The following is a 26,509-nucleotide window of genomic DNA, read 5'->3' on the forward strand; positions in this document are numbered from 1 at the left end:
CGGTGATCTGGTGTTGAATCCGTTCTTCGGGAATAATGGCAATGGGGTCGACTGGGTTGAAGCCGTCTTGGTCCTCTCCCATTCTTGATAGGGCGTCTGCCTTTCCGTTACGTACTCCTGGTCGATAGGTTATTATAAAATCATACTCAGCAAAAAATAAAGCCCAGCGGAGTTGACGTGAGGACTGAGCTTTAGCTGTTTTTAAATATTGTAGGTTACGGTGATCAGTAAAAACAGTAACTGTGTGTTTGGCCCCTAACAGGTATTGTCTCCAGGTCTTGAAGGCTCCTTTGATTGCCAAGAGTTCTTTGTCTGTAATTGCATAGTTCTTTTCAGGTTCTGAAAATTTACTAGACCAAAATGCTATGGGATGGAGTTGCACGGCTCCCATGGCAATACTGGTGCGTCCGTTTCAACCACATAGGGTAGATCCGGTCGAGGATGTCGAAGTACAGGCGCTGAGGTGAAGGCTTGTTTCAATTCCTGAAAAGCACTCTCTGCTTCGGCGGACCATAAGAATTTCTTATTCTTCTTTAGAAGGGATGTGATCGGATGGACGATATGAGAGAATTGTGGTATAAACCATCCTTAAAAATTAGCAAATCCCAACACGCTTTGTACCCCTTTGGTAGAGGTCGGGGAAGGCCATTTGAGAATAGCCTCAACCTTGAGTGTGTCCATTCGAACACCCTGTGGGGTAAACATAAATCCCAAAATTTCGACCTCCATGACGTGGAAGGAACATTTTTCCAGTTTGGCAAACAATCAATGCTGACAGAGCTTTTCCAACACAGCTCTTACATGGCCCACATGATCTTCCTTGGACTGCGAATAGATGAGGATATTGTCGATGTAAACAAGAACACAGACATCCAATAGTTCGTGGAGTACATCGTTCATTAAGAACTGAAATGCCGCTGGTGCATTGCATTTCTCAAAGGGCATCACCTGATACTCAAAAAGTCCATTTTTGGTCCGAAATGCTGTTTTCCACTGGTCGCCACTTTTCTTTTTTTTTACCAACTTTATTTAAGTTTTTGGTGCATTATAAACATATAAACATCGGAGATTAATTAAAACAGATATGTATTACTTCATACACGTCGGTTCTTCCTTAACCATTTATGGTGGGTCTTCAGTACTGTTCGGTGCCAATGCTCATGTATAATAACCATGTAAAAACAAAAGTCAAATTCCCCAAACCCCCCCCCACATCTTTTAAACTTAAAGGTGAAGAAGTGTGCTATTCTGTCCTGAAAGTTCAGTCAAGAGGATCATTTCATCTTGTTCCTTGGGTTCATCAGATGATAGGTATTGCCCGGAGTAGTCTGGGCTTAAAGTACATCTACTCCTTGTCATTCATAAATTCATGTAGTGGTAGCCAAATGTTCAGGTATTTTGAATAAGAGCCGTGGGCTATTGCTGTCACCTTTTCCATGGCCATTACCCCCCACAGCCGTACCCACCACACAGCCACTATTGTCCCATCTTTGTTCTTCCATGCCTGCGCAATCGTGATTCTAGCAGCACTCAGCATGTGTGTGATTAGAGTGGCTGTCTGTCCTGAGTTTACATAGCATCCCTCTACTGCTTCCCCCAAGAGCACCACCAACGGATCGAAGGGAAGCTCCACGCCAGATATTTCTTTAATGTGACTCAAAATCTCTTTCCAGTAGGTTTTTGTTAGTGGGCAGGACCACCACATATGAACAAGGTTCCCAGGTTGTCCGCAATTCCTCCAGCACGTACCGGATATTCTGGGTTAATGGCATGCATGCGTGTAGGAGTCATGTACCACCGGAGACAAAGCTTGTATGCTGCTTCCTTAATCAAGATACATTTAGAACTTTTGGCGGCCCTGTGCCAGATGCGGCCCCATGTGTCCCCATCGATTGGTCTCCCCAGATCGGCTTCCCACTTCTGCATATAGTTTAGATTTTCCTCCGGGTCCCATTCCCCACCAGGCGGTATAGTCTAGTTATTCCATTGTCCAGTTGGCCTTCTTGTATCGTTAGTTCCACTCCTGTGGGGTTTCTGTTTGCCCCCTCTCGCACCTTCGTGTTTGAGACCCAATGTCTGAGTTGAGCATAATGGTAGTGTTCACGCTCCGGTATATTAAATTTAGTTTTATATTCCCCAAACGACAGGGGTGTCCCATCCACGTAAAGATCTTGTAGGGCCATACTGTTTTCTCTGCCCCCTCAGTTTGTCCAGAAGTTAGCATGTGTTCCAGGGGAAAATTCTGGGTTATAAGATATTGGCTTGAGAGGTCTCCCCCCCCCCCCTTTGATTTTCTTGTTTCCCAAAATCTTGTCCCAATACCACAAGATAGTTCTAGTGGATTCTAATAGTTGGCCCCCTTTCTCCCTATGTCGTGTAGCCAAAAAGCAAAGATTCCCAAGTGGTAGTTTGGTCGCCAAACATTCAAGAGTTACCCATTGATTTGGAGTTTTCCTCGCCGTCCATTGCAGCATAGGAGCTACCTGAGCTGCCCATAGATACTTATGAAAATCCGGGACTCCCAAACCCCCCAGAACCTGTGGCCTGAATAGTACTTTCTTGGGGACTCCCTTTCCAGATAAAATTCATCGCTTCCTTCTGCAATGTTTGGATGGCTGTGTTTGGGATTCTTATTGGTAGGGCACCAACTACGTATAGGAATTTAGGGAGCAGGGTTATCTTGACCACTGTAATGCGTGCCAACCAAGACAACCTCTGCAATTGCCACCGTTTTAATTCCTTTGCTAGTGATTTCAGGAGGCCCGGGATATTAGCTCCATACAACCTGTCATATTTGGGGGTTAATTGTATCCTTAGATATTTTACTGCCTTGTGTTCCCACGTAAGAGTGTATTGCTTCTCCCAGTTCAGAATTTGCCCCGGTTCCTCTGTAATGTTGAGAGCTTTGGATTTGGGATAATTGATGTGGATTCCCGAGACCCTAGCGAAATCTCCCAATAATTGTATCGCTGCTGGTAGAGAGTTTGCAGTATTTTTAAGGAATAGGAGAATATGATCTGCATAGAGCGCTATTTTCTGTGGGCCTGCGGTACCTCCTTCAACCCCTTGGATTCCTGGATGATTACAGACCTTACATGCGAACGGTTCCATGGCCATGGCAAAGATCAGGGGTGACAATTGGCACCCCTGTCTTGTGCCTCTCTGGATGGGGATACTCCCTGTGAGCTTACCATTAACCATTAGTCTAGTGGATGGACTTGTGAAATTGGCCATTACCATCCGTGTGAATATCGGACCACATCCGAATCTTTCAAGAGTTAAGCGTAAGACACCTGTAACGCTCACCTGATATCCACGGGGATGTCACTCAGCCTGTTCTGTCCTTTTACGACCTCGAACCCTTCCCTGGAGTCTACTCGACTGGAGACTGGGCCTGAAACACAGGATTGGTAGAGATTAACTCCCTATTGTCTCTGTGTGCTTGAACTCCTTCTTCCTTACAGTCCAACCCTTCCCTTTGATCCACAGCTCACCTTGTTTTCTTGGAAAGTGTGCTCTCCGTCCTGCTTTCAGCGCAGGGGCGCGTTGATTGATGCGGGCTCGTTGCTGCCTAGTTACTTCACTGGCAAGAGTCCGACAGGCAAGCATAATGAGTCTTTTGAACAGTTCTCTAACTTCGTTCCTTTCCTTCCTTAGATGATGGCCGGCATCCGGGGATGGCAATGTGCTGCTGAGATGAGTAGTGCTGAAGGTGAGTGAGAGCGTGATGCGCGATGCAACCCTTTCGTATTTGTATTGAACTGAGTTCTTTTTCTGTGTCTTTTAGGTGCCGTGACATTTTCAGAGTGGATGCCGGTTATGAAGAAGAAATGCGTGGAGTAAGCACAGCATTCGGTGCCTCTAGATGTTTCCACGCACACCTGGAGTGTCTTTTCCCTCTTGCAGATGGATGAGAAGTTCCAGAGACAGAGTTCCCCCAGAGCGGCTGGGATTCAGGTAAGCGTTTGAATTTCGTACAGTCTTTAAAAATAAGCGAAGATTTGCTGAATGCTTACTAATGCCTTTTTTCTGTTCTTTTCCCTTTTCCTTAGGAAGCGGCGTGTCGGGATGGAATGACACCGCCGATGATGCCGGCAGATCAGAAGGAGCGATGAATGATGGGCAGAAGCGCTGCAAGGTAAGGCTGTTCCTAACGGTGTTCTTGTTCTTGCAGGAGCTGAGCGCAGAAGAAAGATGCAGGCCTACTGGAGACCGATCCGAACACAGTGAGTGTCACACTGCAAGTGCAGAAAACACAAAGCATGTTTCTCAGCCTGGGCGTGGCTTAAATAGTCTCTGGGTATCCCAGGTGTCTCTGGGTTGAACCACACCCAAAAGACTAGACTGCACATGCAGTTCTGGGAACCGAAATATGTGGGGGCATCCATCTTGTCCCCATCAATGCACTACAAGTCCAATCCCCAATGTTATCCTATGGGAGTGAGTGAGTCTGGTGTCACAAGCGCCAAGTCTGACTCCAAGTGGGTCTTTGGGGGGATGGAGAGGCCCTTGAGGGCCATGTAGGTGATCGTGGCCTGGCTCCAGCCTAACATTTTGGAGGGCTGGGGACATTAGGGGCAGGAATCATGACAGCACTCCCCCCCCAAGGCCCCTCTCAAGGTGGCTCTTCTGTCTGGTCCTGGTTTATTTGGATGGTTTTGATTAAATCGCCTAAGCAAGCGAGGTGCATGGATGTACTCGCAAGGCTCCCATGTCCTGTCTTGTGGACCATACCCCTTCCAGTCTACTAAGTAGTATAATTTGGATGTGACGTACTTTGAATCCAGGATGTCCTTGACTTCAAATTCTGGCTCCCCGGCGACTACTACTGGCTGTGGTGGCGTTGCTACCCGGGTCCCAGGTTGAACAGGTTTAAGGAGAGACACGTGGAACACAGGATGAATCTGCATGTTTGTCGGCAAAGCTAGTCTGACCGCCACAGGATTTATCACAGAGGTGACGGTTAATGGACCCAGGTATCTTGGACGGAAAGTTCAGGTTCCTTTAATGGACACGTGTTTAGACGCCAGCCAGACTTTGTCTCCCACTTGGTAGTTGGGGGCCTTTGCTTGGTGTTGATCAGCAAACTTCTTTTGGCGATTCTTAGCTTGAAGTAGGTGTTCAGCTGCCCTTTTAAAGGTTTGAGCAATGGTTGTGTGCAAGGTCTCGACTGCTGGCATTTCCAGGGTTGTAGGAACGTCCAATTCAGAAGTACATGGGTACCTGCCATACGTGGTATAAAAGGGTGTCTGCCCAGTGCTGGTGTGTTGGGAATCATTATAAGCATATTCATAATAGGTCGAACCAGCTGTCAAGGATGGCACTCTGTCAAGAGTGGCACAGGGCCCCCAGGAAGGGTTTGGGTGGCTGTGTTGATGTAAGGTGACAGATAAGTACACACACAGCAGGAAACTCATCAAGAAATAAAAGTAGGCAACTGTAGTTGTGAACAGAAAGGGGCAGGAAATACAAAGATACAAACAAACTGGATTCCCTCTTGGGGTGTATGCAGATATGGAAAAAGAGTGTTCCACGGACCTTTGGAAACTCCAGCCTTCTCCACGGATTACTATTACAGAGGCCCACTCTGTCTGCTCATGGCTGGGAACAACAGCTGTGGGTGTCTGTTAAACAGGAAACGCGACAAGGGAAGGGGCAGAGGTTGCCTGCCGGAAACCAACAGTCAAGCTCTGTACAAAGGATCAACATAAGACACAAGAGAGACAAGAACAAAAATAACAAGGGACAAGGAAGTCTAAGAAATCTAGCAGAAGGGAATGAAGGAAGAAACAGTACAATAGAAATGGGTAAACTAAAGGGGAGGACAGAGGATTCAAGGAAGAGAAGGACAGGGATCAAGAACAAGGGGTTGCAAACAAGGAAGAGAGCAAGGGAGCAGCAGCCAGGAAAGAGGGGGGCTGAAAACAAGGAAGCAGGGCTGCAGTACCAAATGGTACAAGGTACAGAAAAACTGTAATGGATTGCAGAGGACTGTAGTAGGCTGCTAGGCAGAGAGTCCAGAGGAGCAGGACTGAGAGCTGTAGTAGGCGGCAGACAGAGCCCAGAGGAGTAGGGCAGCAAGGAGCGAACCCAAAGGAACAGGGCGTAGAGGTAGAGAGACCCGAGGTTCAGGGCTGAAAGCAGAAGAGAGTAGCAGGCTGCAAGACAGGGAGCCCAGCGGAGCAGAGCAGCAAGGAGCGAGCTCAGAGGAGCAGAGCAGCGAGGCAGGGAGCCCGGAAGGCTATGGCTGTAGGCAGCAGAGTGTAACAGGCTGCAAGGCAAGAAGCCCAAAGGAGCAGGGCTGTGAGGCAGGGAGCCCAAAAGGCTAGGGCTGTAGGCAGCAGGGTGTAGCAGGCTGCAAGGCAGGAAGCCCAGAAGAGCAGGGCTGTGAGGCAGGGAGCCCAAAAGGCTAGGGCTGTAGGCAGCAGGGTGTAGCAGGTTGCAAGGCAGGAAGCCCAGCGGAGCAGGGCTGTGAGGCGGGGAGCCCAAAAGGCTAGGGCTGTAGGCAGCAGGGTGTAGCAGGCTGCAAGGCAGGAAGCCCAGGAAGAGCACTTGAACAAAAGCAGGAAAATGCAGCAGCAGGAACAGCATACAAATTCGAGACAAAAGGCAAAAAGGGGCTGGGAGGACTCTTGATGCAAGAGACTGAGCTCCTGCAGGCAGCTGCTTAAATACCGCCCTGCCCTGTACTGAGGCAGGCTAATTGGCAGCACCTGGAGCAGCACACCTGAATACAATCTGCCTCCTCCCTCTCTGGTCCTGAGATGGTGGAAGCAGCACTGATCCCTAGGGCTTCTGGGGAGTGTGGTTCCAATGCTGACGAATGGGAATAGCCAGGAATTGATAGCTGTAGCAAGGTGCATTGTGGTACATGTAGTTAGTTGAGTTATATAAGAAGGCACCAAAGTCACGCAAATGGGAATTAAGTACCAAAGTGTGAATAGGGGTTGTTCCAAGAGTATTCTGAAGATAAATGAATAACAAATAGTCCATGATGGTTGCCAATGTGTGCGCCCATGGCGCAGGCATGACAGTATGCCCCTCTCCAGGCTCCCTGAAGACTGACCAACAAGAAGAGCAAGCCCAAGACCTGCCACACCGTGAAAAAGTCTTATACCAAAAAGGCACATCACGAAGCTCCAAAAACTGTTTAAAGCAAAAGCCTCAACTGACACACGCTTCATGGGCCGGATGTCCGAGAAGGTAGGTGGCAGTGTTGGGGTAGGCTTGGCTTGGGGGGAAGAGAGGGAGAGATGAGATGAGAGGAGAGAGTCTTGAAGGGAGGAGACAATACCAATGTTCCGAACCTTTGAGGTAGAAGTCGGAAAGGACAAAGTCTTAAGGGCCCAAAACCCAACAGTGCGTTCATGAACTGAGAGACTGTGAAGATCTGCTGCAGGCTCCATGGCATATATTTCTTTGAAAGTAGTGGTTTTCCTTAGGGCTGGCAACGGTACAGTGCTGAAAGGTGGAACCAGAGATACAGCTGAATAGGTTGCTCTAGGAGGGTCTTCCAAATATTCAGAAGCAGCAATAGCAACATTAAGATTTGCAGCAGGGACTTGAGGAGTCACAAATGTTGCAGGGACACCCTGAATAGCAGGGAGTTCAGAAGCCACAGCAGCCGGGAGATCATGAATGGCTGTCGGAAGTTCAGGTGCTATAGCAGCTGGGATTATAGGTGCCACAGGAGTACCAGCGGGCAGGGACGCAACTGAGACTGAAGGAGTACAGCCTGGTAGTTTAGGTGCTGCAGAGGCACCAGCAGGAACAACCGGAGCAGTAGCCTTAATAGGAGAGCTGTTAACTGGCGTTGCAACAGGTATTGTTCTTGCAGGCAGAGAGGAAGGGGGTGCTTCAACCGCAGTAAGAGTGATTTGCGATGCTGCTTCAGTAGCAGATTTAGGAGTACTAGCAGGAGGAGCAGCAGAGATTGGGCTTGCAGATTCTGTAACAGGTAGCATGGCTGACGGAGGATCAGGGAAGGGTAGGCTTTCTGATGGCTGGCCTTCAAAGTCTTGTGTGCTCCGGTGGATAGATGGTTCTGGGGTATTGACTGTTGGCAAAGCTGGATTCCAGACAGGTACTGGGTATAATTCAGGATCTGACACATGGTCTGGTGCACAAAAGTCCATAGAAGCAGAGTACCTCTCTGACTTGGTCACCTCTTTAGAGGCTGTAAGTGTGAGTAAAGGACCGCCATCAAGGGTAAGAACGGGACAATCCTTTGACTCAACAGGATCTCCAGCCAGATGATTACACTTGATTTGTGGTGTAAAGGCAGTGTGAGTGATTTGGCCCACCGAAGGAGATAATTCTTCACTATCTGAGCAATAGCATGAGTTACTGTGGCCAGTAAGTGAATGAGCTAAGTCAAACTTTAGAAGGTATGCATATGCCAAGTTCAGGTCTTCCATCTGCTCTGTATAAGTCTGTATCCTTTTCTGTATTACCCTTCCAGGCCTTATCATGCCAATCTCTAAAGACAGAATGTCCGGTGTTGGGCATAGTGCCAGATGGTCTGGTAAATTGTCTCCCTTTGCTAGATTCTTACTATGAAAATAGAAAAATTCATCATAGAGGTCTTCGGTTTGTCTTTTAAGACGTAAGAGTTGTTCTTGTAACAGGTATGTTCCATTAGCCTGTTCTACAGCTTCAGAATCTGGTGTAGCAGAAAATTCCGGTGTTGCAATAGGAAGACTGACCTTAGAGTTCTCCTGGTTAGTAGTTACTGGGGAAGCATTAACACAACCGATCGTCAGTATTGGTCTTTTGTACCCAGGACCAGCTGCACTAACCTCAGGATACTGAATGCCTTGTCCGGTTAAATGAGTGTTTCCAGCAGTCTGGGGAGGTTGTGTAGCTTGCCAAGCTGATCTTGAGCATATCACTTTGGCAACATCGTACTCTGGTTGAGAGTCTGCCACAATGAGTGCAATATCCTTGGCTGTAGCAGTGTTACGACATTGGCCCTGAGACAGGGTAGCCTGGGATAAAGGAATACAAGGTTCGTGTACCAGCTGAATGTCGAATGCAGTGTCAGAAGAAATGCCAGAAAACGCATGAGTATTTTCCACTGGTTGGGCTAATAAAATCTACATGAATTCATTTTCTTGCTGTAGTTCTTCTGCAGATAGAGACTGCAGATCATAGTTGCAAATGTCATAGTAGTTACACATAGAAGGGTCAGCGAGCCAGTGAGTGTAGTACTGTGCTTGTAAACCTTTGTTTACTAGGGCGAGTCTGTCTTTTAAACTAGGGTTTTTGTTTGCAGTCCTTAAGAAAGCTTTAGATTTTTGCAGAGGTTTCTTGAATCGAAAGGAAAGCATCCTTGGTCTGTGTGTGCCTTTCCTGCCTATGGAACAAGAATTTTTTGGCTCTTGCATTCTGTCAAGGATGGCACTCTGTCAAGAGTGGCACAGGGCCCCCAGGAAGGGTTTGGGTGGCTGTGTTGATGTAAGGTGACAGATAAGCACACACACAGCAGGAAACTCATCAAGAAATAAAAGTAGGCAACTGTAGTTGTGAACAGAAAGGGGCAGGAAATACAAAGATACAAACAAACTGGATTCCCTCTTGGGGTGTATGCAGATATGGAAAAAGAGTGTTCCACGGACCTTTGGAAGCTCCAGCCCTCTGCACGGATTACTATTACAGAGGCCCACTCTGTCTGCTCATGGCTGGGAACAACAGCTGTGGGTGTCTGTTAAACAGAAAACACGACAAGGGAAGGGGCAGAGGTTGCCTGCCGGAAACCAACAGTCAAGCTCTGTACAAAGAATCAACATAAGACACAAGAGAGACAAGAACAAAAATAACCAGGGACAAGGAAGTCTAAGAAATCTAGCAGAAGGGAATGAAGGAAGAAACAGTACAATAGAAATGGGTAAACTAAAGGGGAGGACAGAGGATTCAAGGAAGAGAAGGACAGGGATCAAGAACAAGGGGTTGCAAACAAGGAAGAGAGCAAGGGAGCAGCAGCCAGGAAAGAGGGGGGCTGCAAAAAAGGAAGCAGGGCTGCAGTACCAAATGGTACAAGGTACAGAAAAACTGTAGTGGATTGCAGAGGACTGTAGTAGGCTGCTAGGCGGAGAGTCCAGAGGAGCAGGACTGAGAGCTGTAGTAGGCGGCAGACAGAGCCCAGAAGAGTAGGGCAGCAAGGAGCGAACCCAAAGGAACAGGGCGTAGAGGTAGAGAGACCCAAGGTTCAGGGCTGAAAGCAGAAGAGAGTAGCAGACTGCAAGGCAGGGAGCCCAGCGGAGCAGAGCAGCGAGGCAGGGAGCCCGGAAGGCTATAGCTGTAGGCAGCGGAGTGTAACAGGCTGCAAGGCAAGAAGCCCAGAGGAGCAGGGCTGTGAGGCAGGGAGCCCAAAAGGCTAGGGCTGTAGGCAGCAGGGGGTAGCAGGCTGCAAGACAGGAAGCCCAGAGGAGCAGGGCTGTGAGGCAGGGAGCCCAAAAGGCTAGGGCTGTAGGCAGCAGGGTGTAGCAGGCTGCAAGGCAGGAAGCCCAGAGGAGCAGGGCTGTGAGGCAGGGAGCCCAAAAGGCTAGGGCTGTAGGCAGCAGGGTGTAGCAGGTTGCAAGGCAGGAAGCCCAGCGGAGCAGGGCTGGGAGGCAGGGAGCCCAAAAGGCTAGGGCTGTAGGCAGCAGGGTGTAGCAGGCTGCAAGGCAGGAAGCCCAGAAAGAGCACTTGAACAAAAGCAGGAAAATGCAGCAGCAGGAACAGCATACAAATTCGAGACAAAAGGCAAAAAGGGGCTGGGAGAACTCTTGATGCAAGAGACTGAGCTCCTGCAGGCAGCTGCTTAAATACCGCCCGGCCCTGTACTGAGGCAGGCTAATTGGCAGCACCTGGAGCAGCACACCTGAATACAATCTGCCTCCTCCCTCTCTGGTCCTGAGATGGTGGAAGCAGCACTGATCCCTAGGGCTTCTGGGGAGTGTGGTTCCAATGCTGATGAATGGGAATGGCTAGGAATTGATAGCTGTAGCAAGGTGCATTGTGGTACATGTAGTTAGTTGAGTTATATAAGAAGGCACCAAAGTCACGCAAATGGGAATTAAGTACCAAAGTGTGAATAGGGGTTGTTCCAAGAGTATTCTGAAGATAAATGAATAACAAATAGTCCATGATGGTTGCCAATGTGTGCGCCCATGGCGCAGGCATGACACCAGCTTCCTTCAGCTTGGTGTAACATGCAACGCAGATACTGCTCGAGCGTCTGATTTGTCCGCTCAGTTTGACCATCCGTTTGGGGATGGTGACTGGTGGATAGCCGGATGTCGATCTGGGCCATAGAGCAGCATTTTCTCCAGAAGTTAGATACGAATTGAGTACCTCGGTCTGAGACTAAAACTGAAGGAAACCCATGGAGCTATACGATGCCTTCAAGAAATAACTTTGCCAGAGTGGAAGCATTTGGGAGCCCCTTAAGAGGAATTAAATGTGCCATTTTTGAAAATAGGTCCACAACCACAAGAATAATGTTAAACCCTTGACTGGGTGGTAAGTGAGTAATGAAATCGAGGGACAACATGTGCCAGGGTGATGGTGGGATTTCCAATGGTTGTAATAGCCCAGCCGGTTTCTACTTGGATGACTTGTTTTGAGCACACACTCCACAAGATAGGATGAATTGGATAATGTCTTTACGTCAAGTGGGCCACCAATAATTTCATTTTACCTTGGCTAGGGTTTTAGCGATTCCGGGGTGGCCCTCGATCAAGGAATCATAATAACCGGACATGACTTGTTCTCGTAGTTCTTGGTTTGGTAAGAATAAACGATTCCTGAAGTAGGGCAACTGATCTTTTATTATGTAATGTTCTCCTTGTGCACTCCACGCTTGTAAATGCTCCGGACTCATCAGGTTTTGGATTTCTTCATGTAATTCGTTCTGAGTTATGGTTGCTGTGATTCCTAGGAGCTTGTAACTCAGGATGATTGCTATTGGGTCAGGGGTCTGATGCCCTTGCTCTTCCACCCCCATATAGGAAAGGGCATCGGCCTTCCCGTTTTTCACCCCTGGTCGAAATGTAATCATGTAGTCATATTCAGCAAAAAAAAGAGCCCAACATAGTTGTCGTGAGGATTGGGCCTTTGCCGTTTTTTAGGTACTAGAGGTTCCGGTGGTCAGTTATTACGGTGATTGTGTGTCTGGCGCCCAAGAGGTGGTGCCACCATGCCTTAAAGGCTGACTTAATGGCAAAGAGTTCTTTGTCTGTGATAGCGTAATTGAGTTCAGGGGGTGTGAATTTACGCGACCAGAAGGCAACAGGGTGTACAGGCCCGTTTTGGGGTCCTTTTGTGAGAGGACGGCTCCCGTAGCCATGCTTGAGGCGTCTGTTTCCACAAGGTATGGGAGATCAGGGCAAGGGTGGCATAAGATTGGGGAGATGTGAATCTTGCTTTGAGTTCCTGGAAAGCTTCCTCGGCTTCTGTTGTCCACTGGAACTTTTTGTTGCTTTTCCTTAGCAATGACGTGATGGGATGCACGATTTGCGAAAATCCTGGGATGAACCGGCGGTAGAAGTTTGTGAAACCCAGCATACTTTGAACCCCATTGAATGAATTTGGGGATGGCCAGTTCAGGATAGCATCTACCTTGTGTACATCCATTCGGATTCCATTCGGGCTGAGAATAAAGCCCAGGAATTCCACCTCAGAGATGTGGAATGGGCTCTTTTCGAGCTTGGCGTAGAGCTAGTGTTGACAGAGATTCTCCAATAAGGATCTGACGTGTTTAACGTGGTCCTGCTTTGATGCGGAATATACTAGAATATCGTCGATGTACACTAGAGCACAGACATCAATCAATTCCCGTAGGACATCGTTCATGAAGTATTGAAATGCTGCAGGCGAGTTGCAAAGGCCAAAGGGTATTACTTGATATTCGTACAAGCCGTATTTGGTGCGAAAAGCGGTTTTCCATTCGTCCCCCTGTTTTACGCGAACAAGGTGATATGCCCCCCTCAGGTCTAGTTTTGTGTAGGTTTGGGCATCTTTGACTTGATCAATCAATTCAGGGATCAGTGGCAGGGGGTAGCATTTTTTTACGGTAATCTGGTTCAGTGCGCGATAGTCGATGCACGTTCTCAAGTCCCCCTCCTTTTTCAGTACAAAGAATAGAGGACTGGCTGCTGGAGACTTCGAGGGACGGATGAACCTGTTGGCCAGGTATTGGTCAAGATAGGCCTTCAGGTGCTTGTTTTCTGGTTCCGTGAGTGCATAAATTCGCCCACAACGGATTTGTGTGCCGGGTATCAGGTCGATTTGGCAATCGTATGGTCTATGCGGTTGCAGGGTATTATCCTGTTCTTTCTGAAAGACATCTTGAAAGTCCTGTTATTCACTTGGTAGGGTGCCGATTGCCAAAGTCGCAAGCGTGGAGGTTCTGGTGTCTGTTGGTTGTTTCTCTTGGCGATAACATGTGTGGGCGCAAGTCTCGGGAAAGGCCAATTCTTTTGCTCGCCAATCGATTTGAGGATTGTGAGCTACCAACCATGGCATTCACAAAATCAACCGGAACTGTGGTGCCTTAATGAGGTCGAAAACGATAGATTCTTGGTGTCCATCCTGGCACGAAGGGTTAAAGCTGCAGTGCATTGGGATACTGGACCAGGAGCTATTTCCGTGCCGTTGACAGTGGTAACAGTGTGTCATGATCTCTGCTTCCAAAAGGTCAGGGTTTTCCCAACTCCCTTGGAAGCAGATCCATAACCCAGGTTCCGAGTGCCAACCAGTCCCAATTGGGACCTTTTGGACCCAGTCCTGGCGCCAGTGGCACCAGGCTCATAAATATGCCCAGTCCCAGCGCTGGAAGCGCCGGGCTCATAATGCTTGGGTGGACTTACCTTCAGCAGACCATGCTGCTTACTTGCCTGCCAGTTGAGCCTCTGATCCTCTTCTGTTTGGAACTACTTTTCCTGTTGGGTGGGGCTGGAGCCACTCCCTAGATTCAGAACACTGGAACTCTTCTGGAAGGCAGGAACTCTTTTCTTACCAGGAACTCTTTTCTTACTTAGGCGTGGCTGTGGAAGGAGACACCTAAACACTACAGGAGGCTATTTAAACCACACCCGGTGTATGAATCTTGCTTTGCGTTATTCTGCAACCTCTGCAGCAGAACGCTCATCGTGTCTTCTGCATCTGGTCCTGGGCCTAAGGAAAAAGGCTTACCATCCTGAATCCAGTCTTCAGCAACACCTATAAAGACAAGAAAGAACAGGTTAGCATTCCGGCATCTGAAAGGCAAAGGCTTACCATCCTGAATCCAGTCTTCAGCAACACCTATAAAGACAAGAAAGAACAGGTTAGCATTCCGGCATCTGAAAGGCAAAGGCTTACCTACTCTTCAGCGCTGCATCCCGCATCTGAAAGACAAAACAAGGTGCGTTTAAAGACATTGGGGAACTTTAATACTCACGTGCCATGACTCCTTTCCACATCTAATCCAGTGGGTATTCCGGCACCCTGCAGCCGCTCCGAACTCGTGCCTGCAAAATAAAAAGACAGTTAGAGCGCATAGTGAAGCAGGCAACAAGCGCTTACTTACGTGCTTCCAGGCGCTTCTATTCATCACACGGGCTCCATCTTCAACTCACTTCAGCCCGTCATCCGCCATCGCCGGAACCCTGCAAAACAAGAGACATCATTACTAAAGACTTTAAAGACATTTGAATGACTCGAAACTTACCGTTCGTGCAGTAAACGACAGACAGCAGTCCTCTGAAGTCAAGAGGCCTGCGCTACCTATCCAGTGAAGAAACTGGTTACAGCACCCTGTCCCGAGGCAGATGGAGAGCTCGGCATTCACTTACCTAAGGTGAGAGCGTTAACCTTTGGGGGTCTACAGGAGAGGAGAAGAGGAAAGAGATAGGGACACCCCAATAACCCCAGTTCATTAACCCCATATTTTCTATCTGCAGACATCTTACTCTACACGTCAGGCATACAGTGCACAGAGGTCCAGCCCAAAGAGCCAACCGGGTGCTACACATCACCTTTGAAGATACGGTAGTCGCCCAGTCAAGACCGGCGCCTCTGCGAGAATCAGGTGAGCGTTACAGAACGCAAAGCCTACCGCAAAACTCTCGCCCAGGCGCTATGGAAACCTCGGATACTGACCCCCTAGCCCGGTTACTTGGGGAACTAAGGGCAGAAGTGCATGCAGCTCGTCAGGAAACGAATGCTCTAAGAAGGGAACTAATTATTTCCAAGGAGAGAACAGACAATCTTGCTAGACAAGTGCTACAGTCACAAGCCGGACAGACCCCGTTACCCGCATCAGGGGCAAATCTTCCTTCAACATCCTCTATGAATCCAGTGCAGATCAACCTACCTGGGAATGTACCTCTGGCTCCGCCCGAACGATTTTCTGGTGACCCAAAGAGGTTTGCAGTATTTATCAATCAGTGCCGGTTGCACTTCTTATGCCTGCCAGCAGCCTTTCCAACTGATCAAGCAAAAGTAGCTTTTGTACTTTCGTACCTTAGTGGCAATGCGGCAGACTGGTCGATCCCTCTAGTTAATCAAGATGATCCGGTTCTCCATGATTTTCAAGCCTTTCAGCTTAGTATGGAAAAACTGTTCGCAAGACATTCACAGGGGCAGGCCTTGGACAATGAGCTTCTTTCATTGCGACAGGGTAATCAAGACCTTTTGGCTTATATTGCATCTTTCAATAGGCTAATAGTGGAAACTCAGTGGCCTGAGGACAAAAGGATTACGCTGTTTTATAGAGGTCTACGTGGAGAGCTCAAAGACGTTTTAGCCCAAGTAGTGAATCCCCCACAAGACTGTTCGGATTATATAGACTTGGTCGTTCAAATAGATCACAGGCTGCAGAACAGGAAGGCCGATCGTTCCAAGTTTGATGCTCGAGTATTTTCCAAACCGCCAACTCCTTCCAAAGGAGTAGACTCCGGGGAACCCATGCAAATAGGGGGTCTGAAAGGTCCTCTAACACAAAGGGAGCGGGAAAGGAGGAAACAGTTGCAATTATGCCTATATTGCGGAAACTCAGGGCACTTTCTTCGAGACTGTCTGGTGAAACCTGCCAAGAAGGCAGTAGGAGCTGCAGTTACCAAAGTTACAAACTCTGAGCAGCGAAACGACCTCGCCCGACAAGAATAGAGGTCCTCTTGCCGAGCGTGAAAACCAGTTCCGTGACCTCGCATTTCGTGATACCTATGGTCCTCATTAGCCCTGATAATCCGGATCGATTACATGCAATTGAAGCTTACGTCGACAGCGGTGCCATCGGCAATTATGTGGATCATGAAATGGTTTTGAGGATGAATCTAACTCTTTGTCCCAAGGCTGTAAAGGACGTCATTACTACGGTGGATGGTACGGAGATAGCCTCCGGGCCAGTAACGCATACCACTCAAGAGGTGACGCTAGTAAGTCAAGAAGGACACCATGAGAAGACCGTGTTCGATGTGATCAAGGCCCCTCAGTTTCAGATTATTCTAGGAATACCTTGGTTAGAGAAACACAATCCTCTGATCGATTGGCGAGCAAGAACGGTCCAGTTTCCAGAATGTGTCTCTACTTGTCACCCTCCACCTGGTGTTGCACTGGCCGCAATTTCTTCAGAGACTCCCCAGTTACCTCCCGAATACCTAGAATACCAAGATGTTTTCCGGAAGGATCAGGCTAACTCTCTACCTCCTCATAGGTCTTATGACTGCCAGATAGACCTGATACCTGGATCTACTCCTCCTTGTAGTAGAATTTATGCCCTCACCGAGCCTGAGAACCTTCACCTTCAACAATACCTGGATCAATACCTGGCAAATGGGTTTATTCGTCCTTCCAAGTCCCCTGCTTCTTCAGCTTTGTTCTTCGTTCCAAAAAAGGAAGGAGACCTTAGAACTTGTATCGATTATCGCTCCCTGAACCAGATCACCGTTAAGAATAGATATCCGTTACCTTTGATCCCTGAACTCCTGGACCAAGTCAGAAAAGCATGCATATATACAAAGCTGGATCTTAGAGGAGCTTACCACTTGGTACGAGTAAAAGAGGGCGATGAATGGAAGACGGCCTTCCGCACCAAGTATGGGCTATTTGAATATCAGGTCATGCCCTTCGGACTTTGCAATGCCCCGGCCGCCTTTCAATATTTTATGAACGATGTCCTCAGAGAGCTCATAGATGTATGTGTTGTTGTTTACATTGACGACATCCTCGTTTATTCTTCATCGGAATCTGAACATCGGAAACACGTGAAAATGGTCCTCGAAAGATTGCGCCAACACAAACTTTTCGCTAAGTTGGAAAAATGTGTTTTCAACGTGACTGAAGTTGAATTCTTGGGATTCATATTATCACCTGGCGGAGTGCATATGGATTCAAAGAAGGTCGATGCAGTTCTCAAATGGCCATCACCATCCTCCGTAAAAGGTGTGCAAAGCATGTTAGGCTTCGCTAACTTTTACCGCAGGTTTATCCCTGAATTCTCTCGAATAGTCCAGCCCATCACTGCCTTGTTAAAGAAAAACAAACGTTTTGAATGGTCTACCGAGGCGGAACAAGCTTTCCAGGATTTGAAGACTAAATTTATCTCTGCACCAATCTTAAAACACCCTCGCCCCGAACTCCCCTACATCGTGGAAACTGATGCTTCAAGCCTTGCCATGGGGGCAGTTCTATCACAAAAGGACCCGGTAACCAATCAGTTGCATCCCGTGGCATTTTGGTCCCGCAAATTCTCGCCTCCTGAAATCAATTACACGATTACTGACAAGGAACTTCTGGCTATCAAGTCTGCCTTTAAGGCTTGGCGGCATTATCTGCTGGGGGCCCGACACACCGTTACTGTGATTACGGATCACCGAAACCTGCGATATTTAAAGACCGCAAAAGCCCAATCCTCTAGACAACTCCGTTGGGCATTATTCTTTGCCGAGTTTGACTTCATAATTACCTATCGACCTGGTACAAAGAACGGTAAAGCCGATGCCCTTTCTCGGATGGGAGTGGAAGAACACTTGGTCAACCCTAAACCTGTACCAATCATTCCCGAACAAAGAATTCTGGGTGTAATCGCCACAGAATCCATAGAGGAAGTTAAGGATAAAGCCAGGCAACTTGTAACTCCAGCAGACATACAGAATTGGCATCTGCAGGGAAAGGACTTTGCAGTAAAGGACAACTTATTGTATTTCCAAGAACGATTATACCTACCCAGCACAGATTTACAGAAAAAAGTAATCTCTTGTTATCACGACTCTTTAATGGAAGGTCATCCCGGTATAGCCAAGACCTCAGAAAAGATCAAGCGCTACTTCTGGTGGCCGTCTTGGAAAAAAGATATCAGAGACTTTATAATGTCCTGTGGAGTATGCGCCCAAAACAAGAGTCAAAAGGAAAGACCAGCAGGCCTCTTACGCCCTATTGACATCCCACCTCGCCCTTGGCATACGCTTTCTATGGACTTCATCACCGATCTACCTCCATGCTCCGGATACAATACGATTCTAGTAATCGTGGACTTATTCTCCAAGATGGCGCATTTCATTCCGCTCAAAGGCTTGCCAACAGCAGCAACTCTGGCCCGAGAATTTCTCGAAAACATCGTCCGACTGCACGGTTTTCCTTCGGTTCTAATTTCGGATCGAGGTAGTCAATTTATTTCTCATTTTTGGCGAAGTTGCTGTCGGTCGGCTCAAATTGATGTGAGACTATCGACCAATCACCACCCTCAGACCGACGGACAAACCGAGAGGACCAATCAAACTCTGGAACAGTATTTACGCTGCATGCTGCAACAAACTGAAAAAACTTGGAAAGATATCCTTTGGATAGCCGAGTATGCCTACAATAACTCTGTCCATTCGGGAACTGGGAAAACCCCGTTTTTTCTTTTGTACGGCAGTCACCCTCGAACCTCGGAGTTGGATCCCCTCCAAGATCTTGAAACACCAGCAGTAGACTACCTGCATTCTACAATCACCCAAGCCTTTAAGGAAGCTGTTTCTCACCTTCAAAGGGCTAAAGAACAATACAAGAAAGGAGCAGATCAACATCGGAAGGAAGCCCCTCACTATCAAGTAGGGGATCAAGTCTGGTTATCCACCAAATATCTACCTCTAAAAGGGCCACGCACATTCAACCCAAGATACCTTGGTCCCTATTCCATCACTACCATAGTAAACCCAGTAGCGGTCAAGTTGGACTTGCCCCCGCACATGAAGATACATCCGGTCTTCCACGTCTCTCTATTAAAACCCTTGCAACCTCAAACCCGACTAACCAAATCTCCAAAACCTATCCTAGTGGATGGAGAACTCGAGTTTGAAGTCAAAAGCATTCTGGACTCCAAGATCTCCAAATCTAAACTATTCTACCTAATTGACTGGAAAGGCTACGGCCCCCAAGAGAGATCCTGGGAACCTGCTGAATATGTCCACGCTCCTCGCCTAATCAAAAGATTTCACCGAACATTTCCTGACAAGCCAAAACCCCCGGAGAAGCCCGGTTTGGGAGGGGCCTTGAGGGGGGGTACTGTCATGATCTCTGCTTCCAAAAGGTCAGGGTTTTCCCAACTCCCTTGGAAGCAGATCCATAACCCAGGTTCCAAGTGCCAACCAGTCCCAATTGGGACCTTTTGGACCCAGTCCTGGCGCCAGTGGCACCAGGCTCATAAATATGCCCAGTCCCAGCGCTGGAAGCGCCGGGCTCATAATGCTTGGGTGGACTTACCTTCAGCAGACCATGCTGCTTACTTGCCTGCCAGTTGAGCCTCTGATCCTCTTCTGTTTGGAACTACTTTTCCTGTTGGGTGGGGCTGGAGCCACTCCCTAGATTCAGAACACTGGAACTCTTCTGGAAGGCAGGAACTCTTTTCTTACCAGGAACTCTTTTCTTACTTAGGCGTGGCTGTGGAAGGAGACACCTAAACACTACAGGAGGCTATTTAAACCACACCCGGTGGATGAATCTTGCTTTGCGTTATTCTGCAACCTCTGCAGCAGAACGCTCATCGTGTCTTCTGCATCTGGTCCTGGGCCTAAGGAAAAAGGCTTACCATCCTGAATCCAGTCTTCAGCAACACCTATAAAGACAAGAAAGAACAGGTTAGCATTCCGGCATCTGAAAGGCAAAGGCTTACCATCCTGAATCCAGTCTTCAGCAACACCTATAAAGACAAGAAAGAACAGGTTAGCATTCCGGCATCTGAAAGGCAAAGGCTTACCTACTCTTCAGCGCTGCATCCCGCATCTGAAAGACAAAACAAGGTGCGTTTAAAGACATTGGGGAACTTTAATACTCACGTGCCATGACTCCTTTCCACATCTAATCCAGTGGGTATTCCGGCACCCTGCAGCCGCTCCGAACTCGTGCCTGCAAAATAAAAAGACAGTTAGAGCGCATAGTGAAGCAGGCAACAAGCGCTTACTTACGTGCTTCCAGGCGCTTCTATTCATCACACGGGCTCCATCTTCAACTCACTTCAGCCCGTCATCCGCCATCGCCGGAACCCTGCAAAACAAGAGACATCATTACTAAAGACTTTAAAGACATTTGAATGACTCAAAACTTACCGTTCGTGCAGTAAACGACGGACAGCAGTCCTCTGAAGTCAAGAGGCCTGCGCTACCTATCCAGTGAAGAAACTGGTTACAGCACCCTGCCCCGAGGCAGATGGAGAGCTTGGCATTCACTTACCTAAGGTGAGAGCGTTAACCTTTGGGGGTCTACAGGAGAGGAGAAGAGGAAAGAGATAGGGACACCCCAATAACCCCAGTTCATTAACCCCATATTTTCTATCTGCAGACATCTTACTCTACACGTCAGGCATACAGTGCACAGAGGTCCAGCCCAAAGAGCCAACCGGGTGCTACACATCACCTTTGAAGATCCGGTAGTCGCCCAGTCAAGACCGGCGCCTCTGCGAGAATCAGGTGAGCGTTACACAGTGTTAGTGGTTGATTTAGGGCGTAACGGAAGCCCCATCTTTGCTGCTTGCTCCTGGTCGATGTAATTCCCAATGGCTCCACTGTCAATGTACGCTCTTACTGCGTTCATCCGAGAGGGTTGTTGGTGATTGATCAAGACCACAGATAGTGTAAAATGGGAGGTCTGTAGTTCACTTTCTTCACTCGACAAGTGGACCCCTACACTTGCCAGGCTGGGGAGTTTTCCGATTCCTTGATGGTTTCTTCCTTGTCCGTGGCCCCTACCGTCCTCCTCGGTGGCTTCACAGGGCACTCTTTAAGGAAATTACCTGACCTTCCACAGTACAGACATAACTGCTGCTGTCTCCTTTTATCCCTTTCCGCTTTAGTCAAGGGGGATCTGACCCCCCCAATTTGCATTGGTTCTCCTAAACCTTCTGTTGTGCGGGCAATATTGTCCTTTGAATGCACATACACAGGGCGAGGGTCCGGTCTGGTTCGATCTGCTCTTCGGTCCTGCAACCTATGATCCAGTTGAACAACAAGGTCAATGAATTCTGAGCAGTCTTTTGGGGGGTTCACTACTTGTGCGAGAACATCCTTGAGCTCCCCCCGCAACCCCTGATGAAATAACATGGTTCTCTTCTCCACTGGCCATTCTGCTTCAACTACGAGTCCATTGAACATGGCTATGTATGTTAATAGGTCTTGATTTCCTTGGCGTATGGACAGAAGTTCGTTGTCTAATGCATGCCCATGAGTACGACGGGCGGACGCCTTTTCTATCTCCTGCTGAAAGCCCCTGAAGTCATGCAGCAAAGGATTGTCACAAAGGGTACAGACCCGTCCGCGGCGCTACCACTCAGGAAGGATAGCACAAAAGCGACCCGTGATTGGTCATTCGGAAAGGCCCCTGGTCTACAAAGGAAGTGCAGGCGGCACTGGTTCATGAATGTTGCAAACCTCTTGGGATCCCCCGTAATCGTTCGGCCGGGGCCAAGGGAACTGCCCCAGGAAGAGTTATCTGAACGGGATTGGCTGATGGTGCTGGCATCGATGGCACGCTTCCCGGCAATGGTGCATGCCCTGCTTGTGAATGGAGAAGTTGCTGGCTTAAATCATCAGTGCGTTCTTTGGCTACTATCAGCTCTCTCCTCAGGGTGTTGGTCTCCTGCCTGGCTGCATGTACTTCGGAACGCAGCTGCCCCAACATGTGGGCTAACTGGTCGGTTTCTGACGTTTCCATGATGCCCAGGTGGATTTTGATGTGAGGTTTTGTGTTCTGTAATGCTCACCTGGTATCCACGGGGACGTCACTCAGCCTGTTCTGACCTCTTACGACCTCAAACCCTTCCCTGGAGTCTACTCGACTGGAGACTGGGCCTGAAACACAGGATTGGTAGAGTTTAACTCCCTATCGTCTCTGTGTGCTTGAACCCCTTCTTCTCCGGAGTCCAACCCTACCCTTTGATCGACAGCTCACCTTGTTTTCTTGGAAAGTGTGCTTTCCGTCCTGCTCTCAGCGCAGGGGCGCGTTGATTGATGCGGGCTCGTTGCTGCCTATTTACTTCACTGGCAAGAGTCTGACAGGTAGGTATAATCAGTCTTTTGAACAGTTCTCTAACTTTGTTCCTTTCCTTCCTTAGATGATGGCCGGCGTCCGTTGATGGCAACGTGCTGCTGAGATGAGTAGCGCTGAAGGTGAGTGAGAGCGCAATGCGCGATGCAACCCTTTCGTATTTGTATTGAACTGAGTTCTTTTTCTGTGTCTTTTAGGTGCCACTACGTTTTCAGAGTGATGCCGGTTATGAAGAAGAAATGCGGTGAGTAAGCGCGTTATGCGGCGCCTCTAGATGTTTCCACGCTAACCTGGAGTGTCTTTTCCCTCTTGCATATGGATGAGAAGTTCTGGAGACAGAGTTCCCCCAGAGCGGCTGGGATTCAGGTAAGCGTTTGAAGCTCGTACAGTCTTTAAAAATAAGCAAAGATTTGCTGAATGCTTACTAATGCCTTTTTTCTGTTCTTTTCCCTTTTTCTTAGGAAGCGGCGTGCCGGGATGGGAATGACACTGCCGAAGATGCCCGCAGAACAGAAGGAGCGATGAATGATGGGCAGAAGCGCTGCAAGGTAAGGCTGTTCCTAACAGTGTTCTTGTTCTTGCAGGAGCTGAGCGCAGAAGAAAGATGCAGGCCTACTGGAAACCGATCCGAACACGGTGAGTGTCACGCTGCAGGTGTAGGAAACACAAAGCATGTTTCTCAGCCTGGGCGTGGCTTAAATAGTCTCTGGGTATCCCAGGTGTCTCTGGGCTGAACCACACCCAAAAGACTAGACTGCACATGCAGTTCTGGGAACCGAAATATGTGGGGGCATCCATCTTGTCCCCATCAATGCACTACAAGTCCAATCCCCAATGTTATCCTATGGGAGTGAGTGAGTCTGGTGCCACAAGCGCCAAGTCTGACTCCAAGTGGGTCTTTGGAGGGATGGAGAAGCCCTTGAGGCCTGGCTCCAGCCTGACATCTTGGAGGGCTGGGGACATGAGGGGCAGGGATCATGGCAAGACACCCCAGTGCAAACTAATGAACGCTCTGGAGGCATCCAAGGCTGCTACCGAGAATTTCTGGCCCATTCTTCATCCCCAATTTATCATATTGATAGCTCTACGAATATTATCATACGTGTGCCGCCCTTTCACAAATCCTGCTTGATCGGAGTGGATTATTTCAGGGAGTATCAATGCTAGTCTCCGGGCCAATACCATAGAGTAAAGTTTTGCGTCTCCATTTAGTAAAGAGATGGGCCGATAACTTGCACAATCTAGGGGGTCCCTATCTGGCTTTAGCAATTATATCGTGGTTGCCGGGCCCATATCCCTAGATGTACGTCCTTTATCTCTAATGAAGTTAAATAGACAGCTTAGGGGGCTTGTTAGGGTGGTTCTAAAGTTTTTATAGTATGCATTACTTAGACCATCCGGACCTGGAGTTTTATGTCTTTTCAATGCTCCTATAGCCCCCCCTCCGCTTCTGTTATGGGGCTCTCTAGTCGTTGCCTATCTAGGTAATTAATTTGTAGTAAATGTATCTGATTCAGAAACACGCAATTTGCTCCTCCCTAGCTAGTTCTTCCTGTTTTAAATTATTGGTATAATATGAGAGCAACACCTCCTCTAGCTCTTTCTCTCCCCTCTTTACTTCCCCTTTGTCATTACGAAGTTGGGTTACTTGATTCCGGAGTTTCTGATGCCTCAATTTAGCAGCCAGAAATCGATTAGCTTTGCCCCTGTGTATGTAATACAATTGTTTTGTTTGTATTAGAAGCCGTGCTGCATCATCTGCCAGATGGGTTTCTATGGCTGCTCTCGCCTTTTTAAGATCCCGCCAAGCCCTCTGTGAGCCCCTGTTTTGGTATGTTTCTTCCACCTTCTGTATATTGGTTTCCATATTACATCTTACCCTCTCCCTACTTTTGATATAATTTAATGCTTGCGCAATAAATTCACCCCGTACCACCGCTTTACTTGCGTCCCAAATAGTTGACCAATCCATCCCCGGTGTCCTATTTTGCCGGAAGTAATTCTGCAGTGTTTGTTCAATGCTCATCCGGACTACCTGGTCTTTCAGCATTACCTCATTCAGTCGCCAGGGTCTATGGGATTGTTGTTGTGCGAAGGTTAGCTCTATTTTTAGAAGCACCGGAGCATGGTCTGAGAAACAGCGCACCCCAATTCCGAAACCTGTAACTTGTGAGATGACCATTTCAGAAATAAGTATTATATTGATACGAGAGTACCCCCTGTGTACTGCTGAGTAGTGAGTGTATGTTTTCTTTTGTGGGTTAAAGAAGCGCCAGGATTCTAGAAGCCGCAGTTCCATTAAAAATGTTGCCAGAGCTTGTCTAAATGTGTGGTCGTTGGAGGTGGCCGGGAGTGTTTTATCCATTGTTGCATCCATCACTCCGTTAAAATCACCTCCAAGGAGGATTTTCCCTATTCCCCATTGCGCAATTTTGGGTAACAAATTCAGTAGAAAATGGTCCTGCTTCGAATTAGGGCCATAAAGTGAAATCAAGGTCACAAGTTGGCCCATCAGTTTCCCTCCTAGTATCAGGTAGCAGCCTTCTGGATCCTTTTTTACAAAACGTCTCTCGAAGTTGATGTTTTTCCCTATTAGAATGCCTACTCCCCGTTTTTTAGTTCCACTAGATGCCAGATATTGTATAGGGAAAGCTCTATGTTTCAGCCGCAGCTCATCCTCTGGGAGTAAGTGTGTCTCCTGCAGCCACACCACTGACGCATGCATGTCAGACAACCTGGTTAACATGGATTTCCGCTTAACTGGGGAATTAAGTCCCTGCACATTCAGTGAGACAAATGTTAACTCAGCCATTGTTATCTTTTAGCCATAACATCCTTTCATTATGGTCCACCCCAGATCCGTCTTCTGTCTCCCCGGTCCGAGACAGGGATTCCTCAGTATCGGTGAAATTGCCCCCTTCGTCCTCTTGCATAAGATCCGTCACATCTTCCTCTTTGGAGACTGAGAGCGCTTGCCTTTCCATTCAAACCGGAGACATGTTGGGTGTCCACATCGGTATCGCACGTCTTTGGTTCTCAACCAATCTGTGACCACCCTCAGTCTTGTCCTCTTGACAAGCTTTGCTTGAGATAGGTCCTGGAATAGCTGAATTGGGGTTGAGCGGAACTTAATAGGCTCCTTTCTCCGGGCTGCCCACATAATGTCCTCTTTCAGTGGATATAGATGTATCCGGGTTAACACATCAGGGGTCAAATTCCTGGTAAATTGGTAGGTTAAGTAGACCCTGTGTGTCCGGTCGAGCACTATGGGCCTCATTACGACCCAGGCGGTAAGGGGTTTACGGCGGCGTAAACAACGCCGACCCTTACCGCCTGATTCCGAGGTCCCTTAGCGCCATGGAGGATTTAACACCTGCTTTTAGCAGGTGTTAAAATCCATGGCGCTAAGGGACCTTGTTGTTAATTACGCCACCGTAATTTACGGTGGCGTAATTAACGCCTTCCCCACTCCCATTATGCCCTATGGGGCAAAAATGGGAATGGGGAAGGGTAAATGGGGATTGGGGACTTACCGCCCCGCCAACCTCGGAATGGGGCGGTAAGTCCACCAACCACCATGGCGTAAATGTAGTTTACGCCATGGTGGTAAAGGTACGACCCAGGCGGTAATTTACCGCCTGGGTCGTAATGAGGCCCTATGTCTTTATTCTCCTCTGCACTCAGGATGTGGCGGAACAGCTCAATCACATATTGTTATACGTCAGAGTCAAGTACTGATTTCGGAATTCCGCGAATGCGTATATTGTTTCACCTGGATCTATTATCTGCCTCTTCCTGCTTGCTCTGTACCCGTTACATACTTTGTTCCAGCTCCAAGACTCTACTGGCCAAGATATCATGGTTGTGGCTTTGTTCGGTTATCACCGTTTCAACCTCGTCAATTCTTTTTTCCACCGCCAGGAATCCTTTATTGAGGTCTGCGATGGATTTTGCTAAATCAGTTGCACTTTCTTTTATGTCCTTCTTGCGTTCTAACAGCATTTCCAGCAGGTCCGATTTTCAAATA

Source organism: Ambystoma mexicanum, chromosome 7p (genome assembly GCF_040938575.1).
Source record: "Ambystoma mexicanum isolate Mex_15411 chromosome 7p, UKY_AmexF1_1, whole genome shotgun sequence".
Taxonomy (NCBI): Eukaryota; Metazoa; Chordata; class Amphibia; order Caudata; family Ambystomatidae; genus Ambystoma; species Ambystoma mexicanum.